Source organism: Cervus elaphus, chromosome 15 (genome assembly GCF_910594005.1).
Source record: "Cervus elaphus chromosome 15, mCerEla1.1, whole genome shotgun sequence".
Classification (NCBI taxonomy): domain Eukaryota; kingdom Metazoa; phylum Chordata; class Mammalia; order Artiodactyla; family Cervidae; genus Cervus; species Cervus elaphus.
The window spans coordinates 13801364-13815577 of NC_057829.1; the positions used below are offsets into that span (position 1 = coordinate 13801364).

General features: G+C 51.9%; 1 protein-coding gene across 5 annotated transcripts in view; it reads right to left on the reverse strand.

Annotated features, from left to right (window-relative positions):
* RASGEF1A (RasGEF domain family member 1A) overlaps nucleotides 1-14214 on the reverse strand; it is a 92015-nt gene that overhangs the window by 21097 nt on the left and 56704 nt on the right. Inside the window, exon 1 of one of the 5 annotated variants that reach the window (XM_043926788.1) lies at nucleotides 13232-13252. The exons of the other annotated variants lie outside the window; for them this stretch is intronic. The gene's annotated coding sequence lies outside the window, so the exon portion shown is untranslated. Of the gene's footprint in view, nucleotides 1-13231; nucleotides 13253-14214 lie in introns of those variants that run through there. 5 annotated transcript variants of the gene reach the window in all.

Below are 14214 nucleotides of genomic sequence, written 5' to 3' on the forward strand. Positions count from 1 at the left end.
ACTAGATGACTGCGTGTAAAAGACTGAAATTAGAACACTCTCTAACATGAAACACAAAAATAAACTCAAAATAGATTAAAGACCTAAATGTAAGACCAGATACTATAAAACTCTTTGAGAAAAACATAGGCAGGACACTCTCTCACATAAATAACAACAAAATCTTTTTGGATTCATCTCCTAGAGTAATGAAAATAAAAACAAAAATAAATAAATGGGACCTAATAAAACTTAAAAGCTTTTGCACAGCAAAGGAAACCATAAACAAAATGAAAAACAATCCACAGAATGGAAGATGATATTTGTGTACAAAGCTACCAACAAGTGATCAATCTCCAAAACACACAAACAGCTCACGCAGCTCAATAACAAAATTGGAAAGTGGCCAGAAGATCTAAATAGACATTTCTCCAAAGAAGACATATAGATGGCCAAAAAGCACATGAAAAGATGCTCAACGTCACTAATTATTAGAGAAATGAAAATCAAAACTACAGTGAGCTATCACCTCACACCAATCAGAATGACCATCACCAACAGTGCCGAAGAGCTCCCCTGGCTGCCAGTTTCCCTACAGTGACCCCTGCTGGTAGAACCTGATAGGAAACCAGCTGTCCAGAATGGTAATTGGCAGAGCTTGGTCACCAAACTCAGAGGAAAGTTGGGTTGGAAAAAAACAAAAAAGAAAGTTGGGTTTGGAGCTGGAAAACCAACAGACACAGGAGGAAAAAAAGAAGAAAAAAGAAAAAAAGTGCTGGAGAGGATGTGGAGAAAAGGAAACCCTCCCACACTGTTGATGGAAATGTAAATTGGTGTAACCATTATGTAGAACAGTAAGGAGGTTCCCTAAAAAAAAAAAACAGATGCAGATCTACTATATGATCCAGCAATACCTCTCCTGGGCATATATTCAGAGAAAACCGTAATTCAAAAAGACAGATGTATCCCAATGTTCACAGCACTATGTACAATAGCCAAGACATGAAAGTAACCTAAATGTCCATTGACAGAGGTACAGATAAAGAAGGGGGTACAGCCTGGGCACTGGTGTTTTTCAAGGCTTTCCAGGTGAAAAGGGCAAAACAAGAAGTACACAGAGCCTCTCTCCTGCCTCCGCTGCTCCTGCCTACAGCCAGACCTGCTTCAAGGCTGCAGACTCAGACACTGGTGGAGCTCTCTGGAAGCCTCCAGAGGCCAGAACGAGGGAGGGGGAAGACGGGGCTGGGGTTGGGAGGACAATGATGGAGCTCCCAGGAACCTGTACACACAATGGAATATAATTCAGCCATAAAAACAAATGAATGCCATTTGCAGCCACATGGATGGACCTAGAGATTGTCATAAGGAGTGAAGTCAGAGACATACAAATACTATGTATCGCTTATACTAGCAGAATCTTTAAAAATGGTACAAATGGTAAAGAAGAAAACAACAGATGTAGAAAACAAACTTGTGGTTACCGGCGGGGGCGGGGAGGGGGGTTGGAGGAAAGGGAGGGATAAATTGGGAGGTTGGGACTGACATGTACACTCTTGGAGTGGGCTGCCATGCCCTCCTCCAGGGGATCTTCCTGACACAGGGATCGACCCAGCCTTTCTTACATCTCCTGTATTGACAAGCAGGTTCTTTATCACTAGTGCTCCCTGGGAAGCCCTATATACACACTACTATATGTAAAATAGATAACTAATAAGGATGTACTATATAGTAAAGAGAACTCAGCTCAATACTAAGTAATGATCTATATGGGAAAAGAGTCTTAAAAAAGAGTGGATATAAGTGTATGTACAACTGATTCACTTTGCTGTACAGCAGAAACTAATACAACCTTGTAAATCCACTATACTCCAATAAAAATTTTTTTAAATGAAATATCAGTAGCTAAAATTCTGAGTACTTTGTATGTGCCACCAGTGACTATTGCTAGAGTTGAATCATCTCACTGATCCTCACAGTAACCCCAGGTGAGCAAATGCTACTCTCTGCATGCTGCCAGTGAGGCTAAGTAACTGTCCTAGGTCACACGGCAGATAATCCGAGGAAGCGAATACAATGAGGTCTCCAGACTGCCATTGACAAGTCTGATAAACCTCCAGTAGGTGATAATGATGAAGGCATGGAGATGTTGGAAGTCACAGAAAAGAGTTCAAGGTGGGGCAGATTGCAGCAGGGCCAGGATGGCAGCAAAGGTGGTCAGGCAGGCCTGAGTCTGTGCCTGGATCAGCCACTTGTGGCTTTATCAGGACCCTCAACCTCTTGGAGCCTTAATGACCTCATCTGTAAACGGGCACGGGGAACACTGTTTCAGAGGTATGCTGGGAGGACGGAGTGTGCTCACTTGGGTAAAGCACCACACACTGGAACACGGTACCACCTCCCACCTGAGAAGCACACTCCCACACATGTACCTACTCCACGCCCCACACAGGCCACTCTAGACACACAGGTCCCAGGGGAGCCAGACCCTGCAGGGATGCTCTACAACAAATGCAAAGCTGGAGCCGCAGGGTCAGCACCACCAAGAACTTGGCGGCGGCAGCAGTGCACCTTCCCCTGAGTCAGAACTCACTGTTCTCTGGAGTTTCAGATCCTCTCCTTTATAAAGCTTTGCTGCTCCTAGTGTGGGCTTTCCTGGTAACTCAGTGATAAAGAATCCACCTGCCACTCAGGAGACTCGGGTTCGATCCCTGGGTCAGGAAGATCCCCTGGATAAGGAAATGGCAACCCACTCCAGTATTCTTGCCTGGAGAATTCCATGGACAGAGCAGTCTTGTAGGCTATAGTCCATGGGGCCGCAAGAGGCCAACACAACTTGGCAATTGAACACCGGCAGCAGCAGCTGCACCTGGTGTGGCCCAACCCACAGCGCCACCACCTGGCTGATCACTGAAATGCAGGGCACTGAGTCCCAGCCCAGGCCTGCCGGGTCATGCCTGCACTTTCCCTGGACGTGCTTGTCTGCTTGAAAGTTTTAGCCTCCAGGTGATGAGAGCAGCTTCACCTAGATCAGTGCCTCTGGGTGTGACTGCCTAACAATCACCTGGAGAATTTAGAAAACCACTTTGCCCAGCTTCCACCGCAACAATTCTAACTGGCAGGGGGTACAGCCTGGGTACTGGTGTTTTTCAAGGCTTTCCAGGTGAAAAGGGCAAAACAAGAAGTACACAGAGCCTCTCTCCTGCCTCCGCTGCTCCTGCCTACAGCCAGACCTGCTTCAAGGCTGCAGACTCAGACACTGGTGGAGCTCTCTGGAAGCCTCCAGAGGCCAGAACGAGGGAGGGGGAAGACGGGGCTGGGGTTGGGAGGACAATGATGGAGCTCCCAGGAACCTGCACCTCTGGCACAAGTCAGCTGGTACTGGTCTGGACAAGGCAGCAGCTCTTGTAGGGGGAGTGGGAGACAGACTTGCACTGCCTCCTCTGACTCCTCACAGCTCTTCCTCTGTTCTGACAGGAAGGCCAGCACCTTCTAATTATAGATGCAATCAACTCACAGTCAGGCAGGTAAAAGTGATTCACTGGTTCTTGGAAGCCAGGCCGGCGAGTTTCCTACCTCCCACACAGGTGCAACTGGGTACGAGGGCAGGCCCAGGAGCAGGGGGGAGCGGGCACTCCTGCCAGCTCGGGAGCGAACTGGCACTGATTGCAGAGGGAGCGGCCGTGTGTCAGCACTTGCCTGTCTCACACATGGGTTTACCCGGCTCTCTGGGGGCACTATGGAGGAAGAGGGTCCTCCCTGCAAATGGGCCCAGAGTCCCTGTGGCCAAGCCTCAGAGGGTACCAGGTGCCCCTGCACGGGCAGAGCTGCACTGTGGGTGGGCTGGGAGCAGGCAGGGAGGTCTGGCTGGGCAAAGGCTGAGCCTGAGGGGCCCTCTGCTACCTGCCACCAGCAGTGTCCAGTGGGCTGGCTATAGGTCAGGAGGGCCGGGTAGGCCAAGCGAGGAAGCACAGGGCTTCCTGTGGCTGTACTGTTGCCCTTTTCCTCTTTCCACCCTTCCTGGGCTGCCCCACCGCCTGATCGCAGGCTGGCCTGGCCCCCCAGGCTCCATTTCCTGCTGCCGCCCAGAGCCGGACACCAGCTACCTGCTACATCATGGTCCAGCCCAGCCCCCGGCCTCCTAGAAACTACATTCCTTTAACACTCCCTGCCTGCACCCTCACCTGTGACCTTCGCACACACGCCTGCTGAGTCCTCTCCTGCGGTTTCAGTCCTGGGAGCGGGTGAGAGAGTCCAGGCTGGAGTCAGGAGACACGTCTCCACACCGCAGGGAAACCTCTGAGCCGCTCTGAACCTCATTTTCCTTGGCTGTAACGTGGGCCGTAGAGTTTCTTGGCCTCCTCCCTCACTGGGCAGGGATGAGGGATAGATGAGAAAACACGTCCCTGGGGCCGCTGTGTGCCACCCGCATCTGGGCCTTGCCTCGGTGGCACCCAAGTGGCCCAGCGCCGCCCGCCACCACTTCTGACCTGCAGCCTCTGACCTGCAGCCTCTGACCTACAGCCTCACAGCCATCAGCAGGGCAGAGCAGCACCAGAGGGAAGAGCAGCCCCGAGGGCAGGGCTGCTCTTGTCACCTGGAGGCTTCAACTTTCAAAGGGACAAGCACGTCCCAGGGAAAGTGTGGGCATGACCCAGCAGGCCTGGGCTGGGACTCAACGCCCTGCATTTCAGTGAGCAGCCAGGGGGTGGCACTGCGGGCACCAGCGGGTGTCGAGGGTGGGCTGGGAGCTGGCAGGGAGACCCTGTGGCTCCACCCTGGCCCCTGTGGGTGTGCGCATGCGCATAACCAGCCATCCGGACGGAGCCAGGTGAAAACCCCCGGCAGACTCAGATCACAAGCTTCCCAGCGCCTCCAGAGACCTGCGGTAAGGCTGATCGTCAGAACACAGCACCGTTATCTGGCTTCTCTCCCTCCCTCCTGTGTCCCGGGGCCAGCTCCCCAGTAAAGTGCTCACACCTTAGCCTTGCTTCCATCTCTAGGGAGGCTGAGTTCAGAGAAGGGCAGCCATTCTTCTGGTTTCCACACAGACCCCTGTCCCCACCCCCACATCTGAATGAGACCCAGCGGCTCCTACATGCCCTGAGGGCCAGGGCTTAGGAGCCGACACACACCCCTTGACCTGGGTCCGAGCCTCCCTCCAGGTGTCGGTTTGGGCTCCATCTGTGTGAGCCCTGGCCGTGTCAGACAAGATACTGGTCCCCGAATTTCCCGGTGTGGGGGTAGAGGAGGGGAGAACCACAGGGAGCTGTCTTCAGCCTAGAACAAGAGTTCACATGCCAGGGCTGTCATAGTTCAGCAAGTAAACGCCGTCCTCTGGGTACTGCTCAAGGCCAAGGACTCTATGAACACGGGATCCTTCCCACAGGGTGTAAGCGGGAGCTCATCCCTGGGTCAGAAAGATCCCCTGGAGTAGGAAATGGCAACCCATTCCAGAATTCTTGCCTGGAAAAATCCCATGGACAGAGGACAGTGGCAGGCTACAGTCCAGGGAGTCACAAAGAATCAGATGCAAGTGAGCACACAGCACACTGCATCCCACAACTCAGGTCAAAGGCCCTTTTTAGGGACTCAGCCAAAAAGCTTAGCTTCTGAGTATGTGCAGCTGCCCTGCACATACACACACGTATGCACACCTTCTAAGAAACACACTGCACCAAAGCATCAAGGACATAGAAACTGCTGGACTGAGGGCCAGGAGGTGAGGGAGGCCCAGCGGGGGAGTAAGAGGAGATCTTGGGCAGCCCCTGTGCTGTGAGAGATGCTGGCAAAGGTGGGAAAAGAGGGAGTTTAGGACTCTTCCACAGAAGATTATGAACGAAATTCCCTTTTGCAATGTCTTCAAGAGACTTTAGCTAGAGATCTGGGGGCCGCTCACTGCTGGGGGCCACTCACTGCTATATGCTTTCTAATGTGGCCCTAGGACAGGGAAGTCCATGCCTCCCCATTAGGCAGTGAAATCAGGAGGAAGGTATCTGCTGCTGGCCACATGCATGCAAAAGCCAGATACCCACAAGTGCATATGTGTACAGCTTTTGTGACCTGAGGCACAGTCCTTCCACTCACAAACTTCAGCTGTGCCCAAGAGGGCTTTCAGAGACGCTGCACCTCTGGGATCCGCAGCTGTGACGGAGGCCCAGGGCTCCTGGCCTCACCAAGGTGGCCAGAGCCCACTCCGTGCACCCGGATGAGCCCGTGCATCTTCACATCCTCCACTTGCACCCTCGTCCCGGCCTGGGTAAAGGCCTTTCCCAAGTGCTTTTCCTGCTTCTGGTATGAGAGACCCAACAAGGCCTGGGGGAGGCCTAACCCTGCCCAGTGGTCTCGTAAAAGACTTCCACAGCTGAAGCCATCACAGACGATTTACTTAAACATACTGGGGTAAAGAATGTAAGTGACACTGACTCTAGACAAACATCCAATTACTGCAGCATCTGTGTGCAGGGTTGTGTGTGCTCACGACTGTCTGGGGCAACCTTGCACACCCTCCTGGAGGTGTTCCCACACCTGAGGTCTGCTCCTGCCTCATTTCTGGCCTCCCAGCCGTGGGAGGCGATGTTCCCTGCCCAGGAGCAGGGCCTGTGGGGCACTAGTCAGACCCCTGGCTTGATGCCCCAAGCTCTGGGCAGGAAGGTAGGGTGGAAGGGCAGGGCAGGAAGGTGGGCTGGGAGGGGAGGGCAGGAAGGGACTTGGGGCAGGAGGTGGGTCAGAGACCTCAACCTTCAGGAGCCACTTGGGAGGGACCCCACCCATGGGCTCTCAGGGGTCCTCCAGCCTCCTGGCCTCTGATGCCCTTACCTGTTCCTAACACCAACTCTGCTCTCAGGATGCATCCCAGGAAAGGGAAGGCACTGCCCAATGGGCATGCATGGCCCCCACCCCAGGGGGCTCTGCATGACACACGTTTCTCAGCTCCAGAGGGAGGAGTCAGAGGGTGGCTCCAGGAATAACTGTCCACCAGCTCTGCCCAGCTAAGAGGGGGGTCAACAACCCAGGGAGGGGACAGACTCCTGTGCAGCTAGATGGAGCAATGTCAGGCCACCATTCAGCTCTGAAAGGGAGGAGCTGTCTAGGCCAGGTTCCCAGGGTACAGTCAGAATATAAGACTCCTTTCAATCCTGGAGTCTGCAGTTCTGGAAGTTTCTAAGAAATGGAGAAGCAGGGATAAGCTTTCTTTGACTAACCTTCTACACACACACACACACACACATATATATATATATTTTTTTTTTTTTTTACTTTTTTGTGTGTGTGGTCATGCCGCATGTGGGATCTTAGTTCCTGACCAGGGATTGAACCCATGCTCCCTGCAGTAGAAGTGTAGCATTTTAACCACTGGACCACCAGGGAAGTCCTAACCTTTTGCACTTGAGATGTTTATCACTGGGATTTGGGAGCCCAGCCAGGTGCTGGGTGTTATATCTCATCCAGTGCAATTCCCCCAACCCACAGAGGGCAGTGTGGAGATGCTCATTTCTTAGATGAGGGTGTCAAGTGCACAGGACTTGTACAAGGCTGCCCAGGCTGGTGGCGGTGAGTAGGTGTGCCCAGGCCTGCCTGCCCCACTTTCCTGCTCCATCTGGAGACTGTCATTCCAGCTCATCATTGTGCCTGGCCAGGGCTTGAACCTCTGAGCATCAGATGAACACTGAGGCCCTCACCCTGGGCACACGGATAAGTGCACCTTCCCACGACCTTCTGCATAAAATTTCAGGGACTGACGGGCTCCTGGAAGCTCATCCATGGATGGCAAGTTAAACATCCCAGCTTCCTGGAAAACGGGGACAAAAATGGCCCTGAAGGCCCATCTCACATGAGCCCCCAGGGAGCTGCTGGGAGGTGGAGGAGGGGCACCACAGCCCCCTGCCTCTGCCAGGCTTTGCAAGGGGTGCTTTTTTGGAGGCAGCACATGGGCTTCTATTTTTTAACCTACTCAACAAAATGGAGACTATTTTTAGCTCAGCAAGCTGCAGGGCATCACAATTAGCAACTGAAAATTACACATCTTGCCAGTCTCCCCTCTGTTGACTGGAGGAGAGCGAGAGCAAGTGCTCCTGGGGGGAAACTGGGTGCCAGCGCTGGCCCCTCACCCTGGAGGACCACTCAACCAAGAGGGCAGCCTTTGGCAGAGATTTCAGAATGAGTGCATATGTGGGGCTGTCTCTGGTTTCATCCAGTTCCAGAAAAACCCAGGCTTGGTGGGAGCAGGGCAGTAGCCCCAACAGCACTCAGAAGCCACAGTTAGGGAAAGATCCATACTGGCTGCTTGGCCCAGGGACCTCTGCTGGGAACCTTGGGGCAGCTGGGGCTGGGCCTCCTACATCTGCAAAATGGAGCCCTTCACCCTTCTAGGGCTCACTGTCTGGTTCTCTGATGTCACTTGCGCTGGAGGTGGATAAGAGGTGGGTGTTCCACAGTGCCCTCACTCCTTGACCAACTGACCATTCACTCATTCATTCACAAGTGTTACCAAGGAACCCGCCTACACCTTGGAGACCTACCAATGAAGGAAACTGGGTCTCTGTCCCCACTGAGCCTCTTGGGGCAGGCTGTGGCTGGGATGCACAGTGACTACACAGATAAGGATGTGATATTATGGGTTAAAAGGAGATCAGTCCTCCAGAAGAGGAGAAAGTCGGGAGAGAAGCTGCCAGCCTGAATTCAGACACAGGTAGGCAGACAGCTCTCTCCTGGGGCGGTTCTTCCCCTCCCCAAATCCTGGCTTTCAGATCTTCCTACCTTTGAGCTCAAATATACCTCTTAAACTCCTGCAGCCCTAGTCTTGTCTGCCGAGACCACATACTAAAGAAACTCAGGGTCTGGCTGCAAACATGGGCCGGGGGTCCAGCAGGCTGGGAGTGACACCTGGCCACCCCTGAGTTGGGAGCTAGCAACTTCCTCTATAAGCTGGCACCTCCAGCAGGGGCTTCACGGGTGGTACTGAGTGTGACCTGAGGCCACCATGCTTGGGACAGTCTTAGCACTTGTTGGTTTCAGTGGAGTCAGAACTGCAGGACACTGGTAGGCCCCAGGGACACTTGTTCTCCAGGGTCCCCACCACCTTTCTAGACACAGTTATGGGGGCTGGCACTGCCCCTCTCCTGACCCTACCCTGGGGCCCTCTCTCCTCTGGGCATACACTCTGGATAGTCACTGGGCCCCTGATGCAGACAGGGAGAAAGTTGGGGGAAGCTGCCTCTCCTTCCAGGCAAGCAGACCCACTTGCCTGGCCACGCTGCCCTGTCCCAGCATGTGGGTCTCAGAACTGACTCTGGGGACTTCCCTGGTGTCCAGTGGTTAGGATTCAGTGCTTTCACTGCTGAGGGCACAGGTTCAATCCCTGGTCAGGGAACTGAGATCCTATAAGCCTTGCAGCATGGCCAAACTTTTTAAAAACATTTCTTAAATGAAAGAACTGGCTCTGCCTTCGAGGTGGCTGCTCTACCTGGGATGGAGAGTGGCAGGGGTGACATGCCTCTGTGGAGAGGCTTCATTAGTCCTCACCCCTGTACCCCTGTGGCCCTCCCAGCAGGGAAGCCCTCAGGAGGGCACATCCTTGCAGGCAGGGTGCTGTGCAGCTCTGTGCCGCTCCCATCCTCCCAGCCTGATGGACCTTGTGGGGAATGAGGGCAAGGGGTGGCATTTTTCACAGAAACCAAGCTTTAAGAAATCATATTCACAAATGCCAGGAAGAAGAGCCGTATTTACCTCCGTGCACCCTCTGGGCCAGCCAGGGCAGTCCTGGAGGCTGGCGGAGGGCTGTGGGCCGGACTCCAGCCAGGAGGTGGCTGCCATGGGAATGGAGCCACGCAACACCTTGGCGCCTTCTCCACAAAGGCCCAGCCTCGGAGAGATGCCAACAATTAAAGCTTTGTTACAGATGCATGATTCATTTTTTTTTTCTCCTTCTGAATTCTTTCCTATTATCAAATCCTATTTGAATTGATTAAAGGAATCTTGCCATCTCCTCTTCACCCTCCTAAACACTAATTCTGCCAAGTTCGGGTTTCCTCCTCCTCCTTCTTTCCCGTTCTGCCCAGTCAGCTTCTTCTGGTGGCTGCTTGAGGGACAAAATGTCATTGTCCACCAATAACCATCCCATTATTGAGCCTTGAGAGGCCCAGGGAGGAGCAGGTAGGATTTCAGAGAATCCCTGCCCTTTTCCTGGAGGGCGGGCTGCTGGCATGCCAACCTCCCACTCAGGGCCCCCAGGGCAAGAGGATGGTGCCCAGGGCCTTCCCATCCCCCCTCTGGCCTCAGATTCCACAAGGGTCACGGTGCACTCCTGCACATGGGCAGGTGGCTCTCAGACTCCTGGAGGCTGAGCTGAGCACAGCCTCAGACAGAAGGGGGAGGAAGATGAGATAGACTTGGGAGGCACTCCTGTCCTCAAAGTGCCACTGAGGAGGGCGTTGTGCAGCCCCTCACCTCCACTGGAATCTCACCTCTGGGATCTCCTTCCTCTACTGGGCGTCCACTTAAGATTGGTGCTAAGTATGTGAAGCAAAATCTGGGGCAAAAAAAAAGTCTGCAAAACTCTGCCACCTGTCAGGACCCCAGGTTCCAGAAGGGGGTGTCTGACCCAGGCTCCCCTGGTACCCCACACAGGAAGGACCCCAAGGAGCAGCAGGGGCATGACTGTGAGCCAGCAGGACAACAGGGAACTGGGTCAGAGTTGAAGGTCCTTGAGAGGCAGGGAGGCTGGGCCCCTAGGGCTGGAGGGGCTGGAGAGACAAGCCACACTCAGGCCTGAGTAGAGAGTGGCCTCTATTCCACCCTGCAGGCTGTCTGGGGGTGCAGGGGGGAAAAGAACGTACAGTTCTTTTATTTTTAAATGACATCTAATTAGGCTGAGCAACGATTTTCCTTTGTGTTTAAAAACAAATAAAAATCCATTTCCTTCGCCTGAATTGTCATCCTCCTGGCAGACACCCAGAGTGGCACCCCTGGGATCCCGCTGCTCTGCAGGGGCTGGAGGTTTGTGTGTGCCAGCCTCAGGGTGAAGGGCAGCAGGCACCCAGCTCCCTACTGGGCCTGGACAGCACAGCCTGTCCAGTGGCCGCGGCCTCTTAGAAACAGGACCTGGACTCGCATCCTGACCCTCAAACAGAAACCTCTCCCGCTCCCTATGCACACGCTGGGTACACAGGCAGCCTTCCTGTCCCGTGCCCTGAACCCCCTAGTGTCTAGAAAGGGCCGGCCCCCAGGAGCACCAGCGGCACAGCGGTCTCCATCCCCCCCCCCCCCCGCCCCGGGGCACCGCACTTTCCCACTCGCCGCTCTGCACACGTGGCCGGCACAGCAGCTGTCATCCCATTTTCCAGACAGGGAACAAATCCCCAAAGGTTTAAGTCATCAGCCCCAGGCCTTACAGCTGCAACGTGGTGAACCCCGGTGAGTGTGACCACCATGATCTGCTATGAAACCCAGGATTCAGCACAGGCTCCAGAGAAGGGAGGACAGGTGTAAGGCGAAGGCAGGTGGAGCGAGACTGCCAGGGTCCCTGAGAGATGGACAAGGCCTGGCCCAGAGCCACCTGCTTGCAGAATGCATGGAGGGGCCAGTGAGCACAGCATTGTGGGATGCCAGGGCAGGATCCGAAGGCCAGGTGTGCACGTGCACCTGAGGGGCCCCGTGCTGGGCGGCCAGATCCAGGCCTGACCTGAAACGGCTGGCAGTGTCCCTGCCAATAAGTGACACTCACAGAAGGTTTCCACCTACTGGGCCATCCTACACATCCCCACAGCGCCCCCCAAGGCATTACTGACCACTGCTGGGATGAGGTGCAGCCCAGGAGGCCAAGGACAGCCTGAGGTAACATGGTCTGGCCAAGCGGAGCCAGGAACAGCCCACTGCTCCAGCCTGCAGGCTGGTACTTTCTGCCAAAGGTTGAAAGTGAAAGGCACGCTGCTGAGAACATGCTTGCCCCGCTGTGCCCGGGAAATGGGCCCAGCGCCCAAGCACGGCGCATAGGGCTCTTCATAGACCAGAAACAGGCAGGACAACAACTAGAACTTTCTACAATTCCTGTCACGCGATTCAGACCCAAAGAGATGATTGGTAGAAAGGAATGAAAATACTGCAGGGAATTCTCTCAGGACGTGGGGATGGAAGCATAAAGAGAAAAATATGTGAAATATCATGCCCTAAAAACAGCAAGGCATGTTCTTCTATCCAAGAGTACTCATCCACATTGCTCACACATCAAATGACCAATGAAACCCTGGTGGAGTTTCCAAACAGAACTGTCGTCTGTACAGGCGACAGAATGATATGTCTGGATATTAAGAAACAAACGATGAACCAAAAAAAAAAAAAAATCACCCACTTAATAAAAAGCTTCCCTAAGTCATGTTTGTGTTCAAGTAGCAATCAAAACTCCAATTATAGACACATAAGAAAAATAACCCTTAGAAGAAATCCTGTGAAATTCAATATGGCCAAAGCTGTACTCACAGAAAAATTCATAGACTTCAATATATTTTAAATAAACCAGGGGGAATTTAAAACAAACTAAGCACTTGATTCAAAAAGCTTAAGAGCTTCTAAACAAAACAGACATTCAGCAAAGCAAACTGGAGGAAGAAATTACTAAATGAGAAATTAGTGAATTTAAGAAAAGGAAGACAGTAGGACTTGCTGTACACTAAGAGCTGGTTTTCTTTTGAAAATGAAAATTTAAAAGATAAACCTTTGGCAATTCTCATCAACAAAAGGAAGGAAGAAAAGGAGGACGCTAGCAGAAAGGAAAAGAGGGAGGATGGAAGGGAAGCAAAGAATGGAGAGGAAGAAATGCAAAAACAGAGGGATGAAAAAGAGAAGCTAATGTGGAGAAGATGTGAAGAAGAAACCTGAAAAGGATAGATGATATAAATCTGTGCTAAAAGGCCTGAAAGCATTTCGAACTGGGATATTACCTAGAAAATATAAATAACCAAAATAGGCTAAAAATATTTAGAACCCAAATGGACCAATAACCATAGTACAAATTAAGTAACTTCACAGCCAACTAAAACCTCAGGGAAAAATAAAAGCAAGCCCCAGCTGAGCCAGTTTCCAAAATGAATTATTTCAAGCCTTAGCGAGTCAGATAATTTTATATGATATTTAAACTATTTCAACTACAGAATTCATATTGAAAAACTTTCCTATTCATTTTATGAAGCTAACATAACCATGATGTATAGATGTGACAAATATCTACCCTAATAGAAAAGTACGAATAAATTCTCACCTATGAATATAGATGAAAAATACCCCAAGCAACATATCAGCAGAATGAACTCAGCAGCATTTCAGAGCACAATTGAGCCTGACCCTGTGGGATTTATTCCAGGAACAGGATGATTTAGCTCAGAAAAGCTAATAAGTCAACACATTAATAGGTCCAAGGAGGAAAGGAATTTGATGATTTTGCCAGATATAGGAAAGCCTCGGATGAATATCCATTCTTGTTGTACACTCTTGGCACTTAACGTGGGAATGAAGTATACCTCATGATGAAGAATATCTGTTTGAAATTTAGGGCCAATTTCAGACTTCACAACAAAACATCAGAGGCCTCTTTATTAAAATGAAGATCAAGCCAAGGGCAACTGCTATTATTGAAAGCTGCTGTGTACCTTTTAGAAAACACAGTAAGATCAGAAAGTTTTTAAAAGATACATTAGAAATTAATTAAATCATTCTTGGGTTTTCCAGGGAGCCCAACTGAAAATCTGTTAAAACTAATAAGAGAGTTTAATTATCAATTACCTAACACACATTTTTTTTTTAAAGATCAATATCTTACCTATCAACCTCCTCAGGGAACATCCCGACTCAGTCCATGTGGAATGTGTGTTTTCACTCCAGTGGCGAAAGAGAAGGGGGTATGTGTGAGCCAGGAATCTGCGTGTGTGGGCGTGTGTGCATGCCCTGGGGCTTCCCAGCTCTTCACTGGCCAGGGACACATTCCCAATGGGCCTGCTCTGCCACCCACATCAGCCACCCGATTCACAGCCCCCTTTCCTGGCCACACACCCCTGACAGCCCCCCATGTTGCCCTCTGGGCTGGACACCCCTGGGAACTTGCTTCCCCCTTCTAAGGATGCTGCACAGGCCCCTGGTGCGTGCAGGGGGTCCAGGCTCTGGGGTCGGCCAACCTCAGGATGAACTCCTGGTTTGCTCACGGTGCTGCCCTACATCTTGGAGCCTCAGCCTCACTGGCACAGTGAC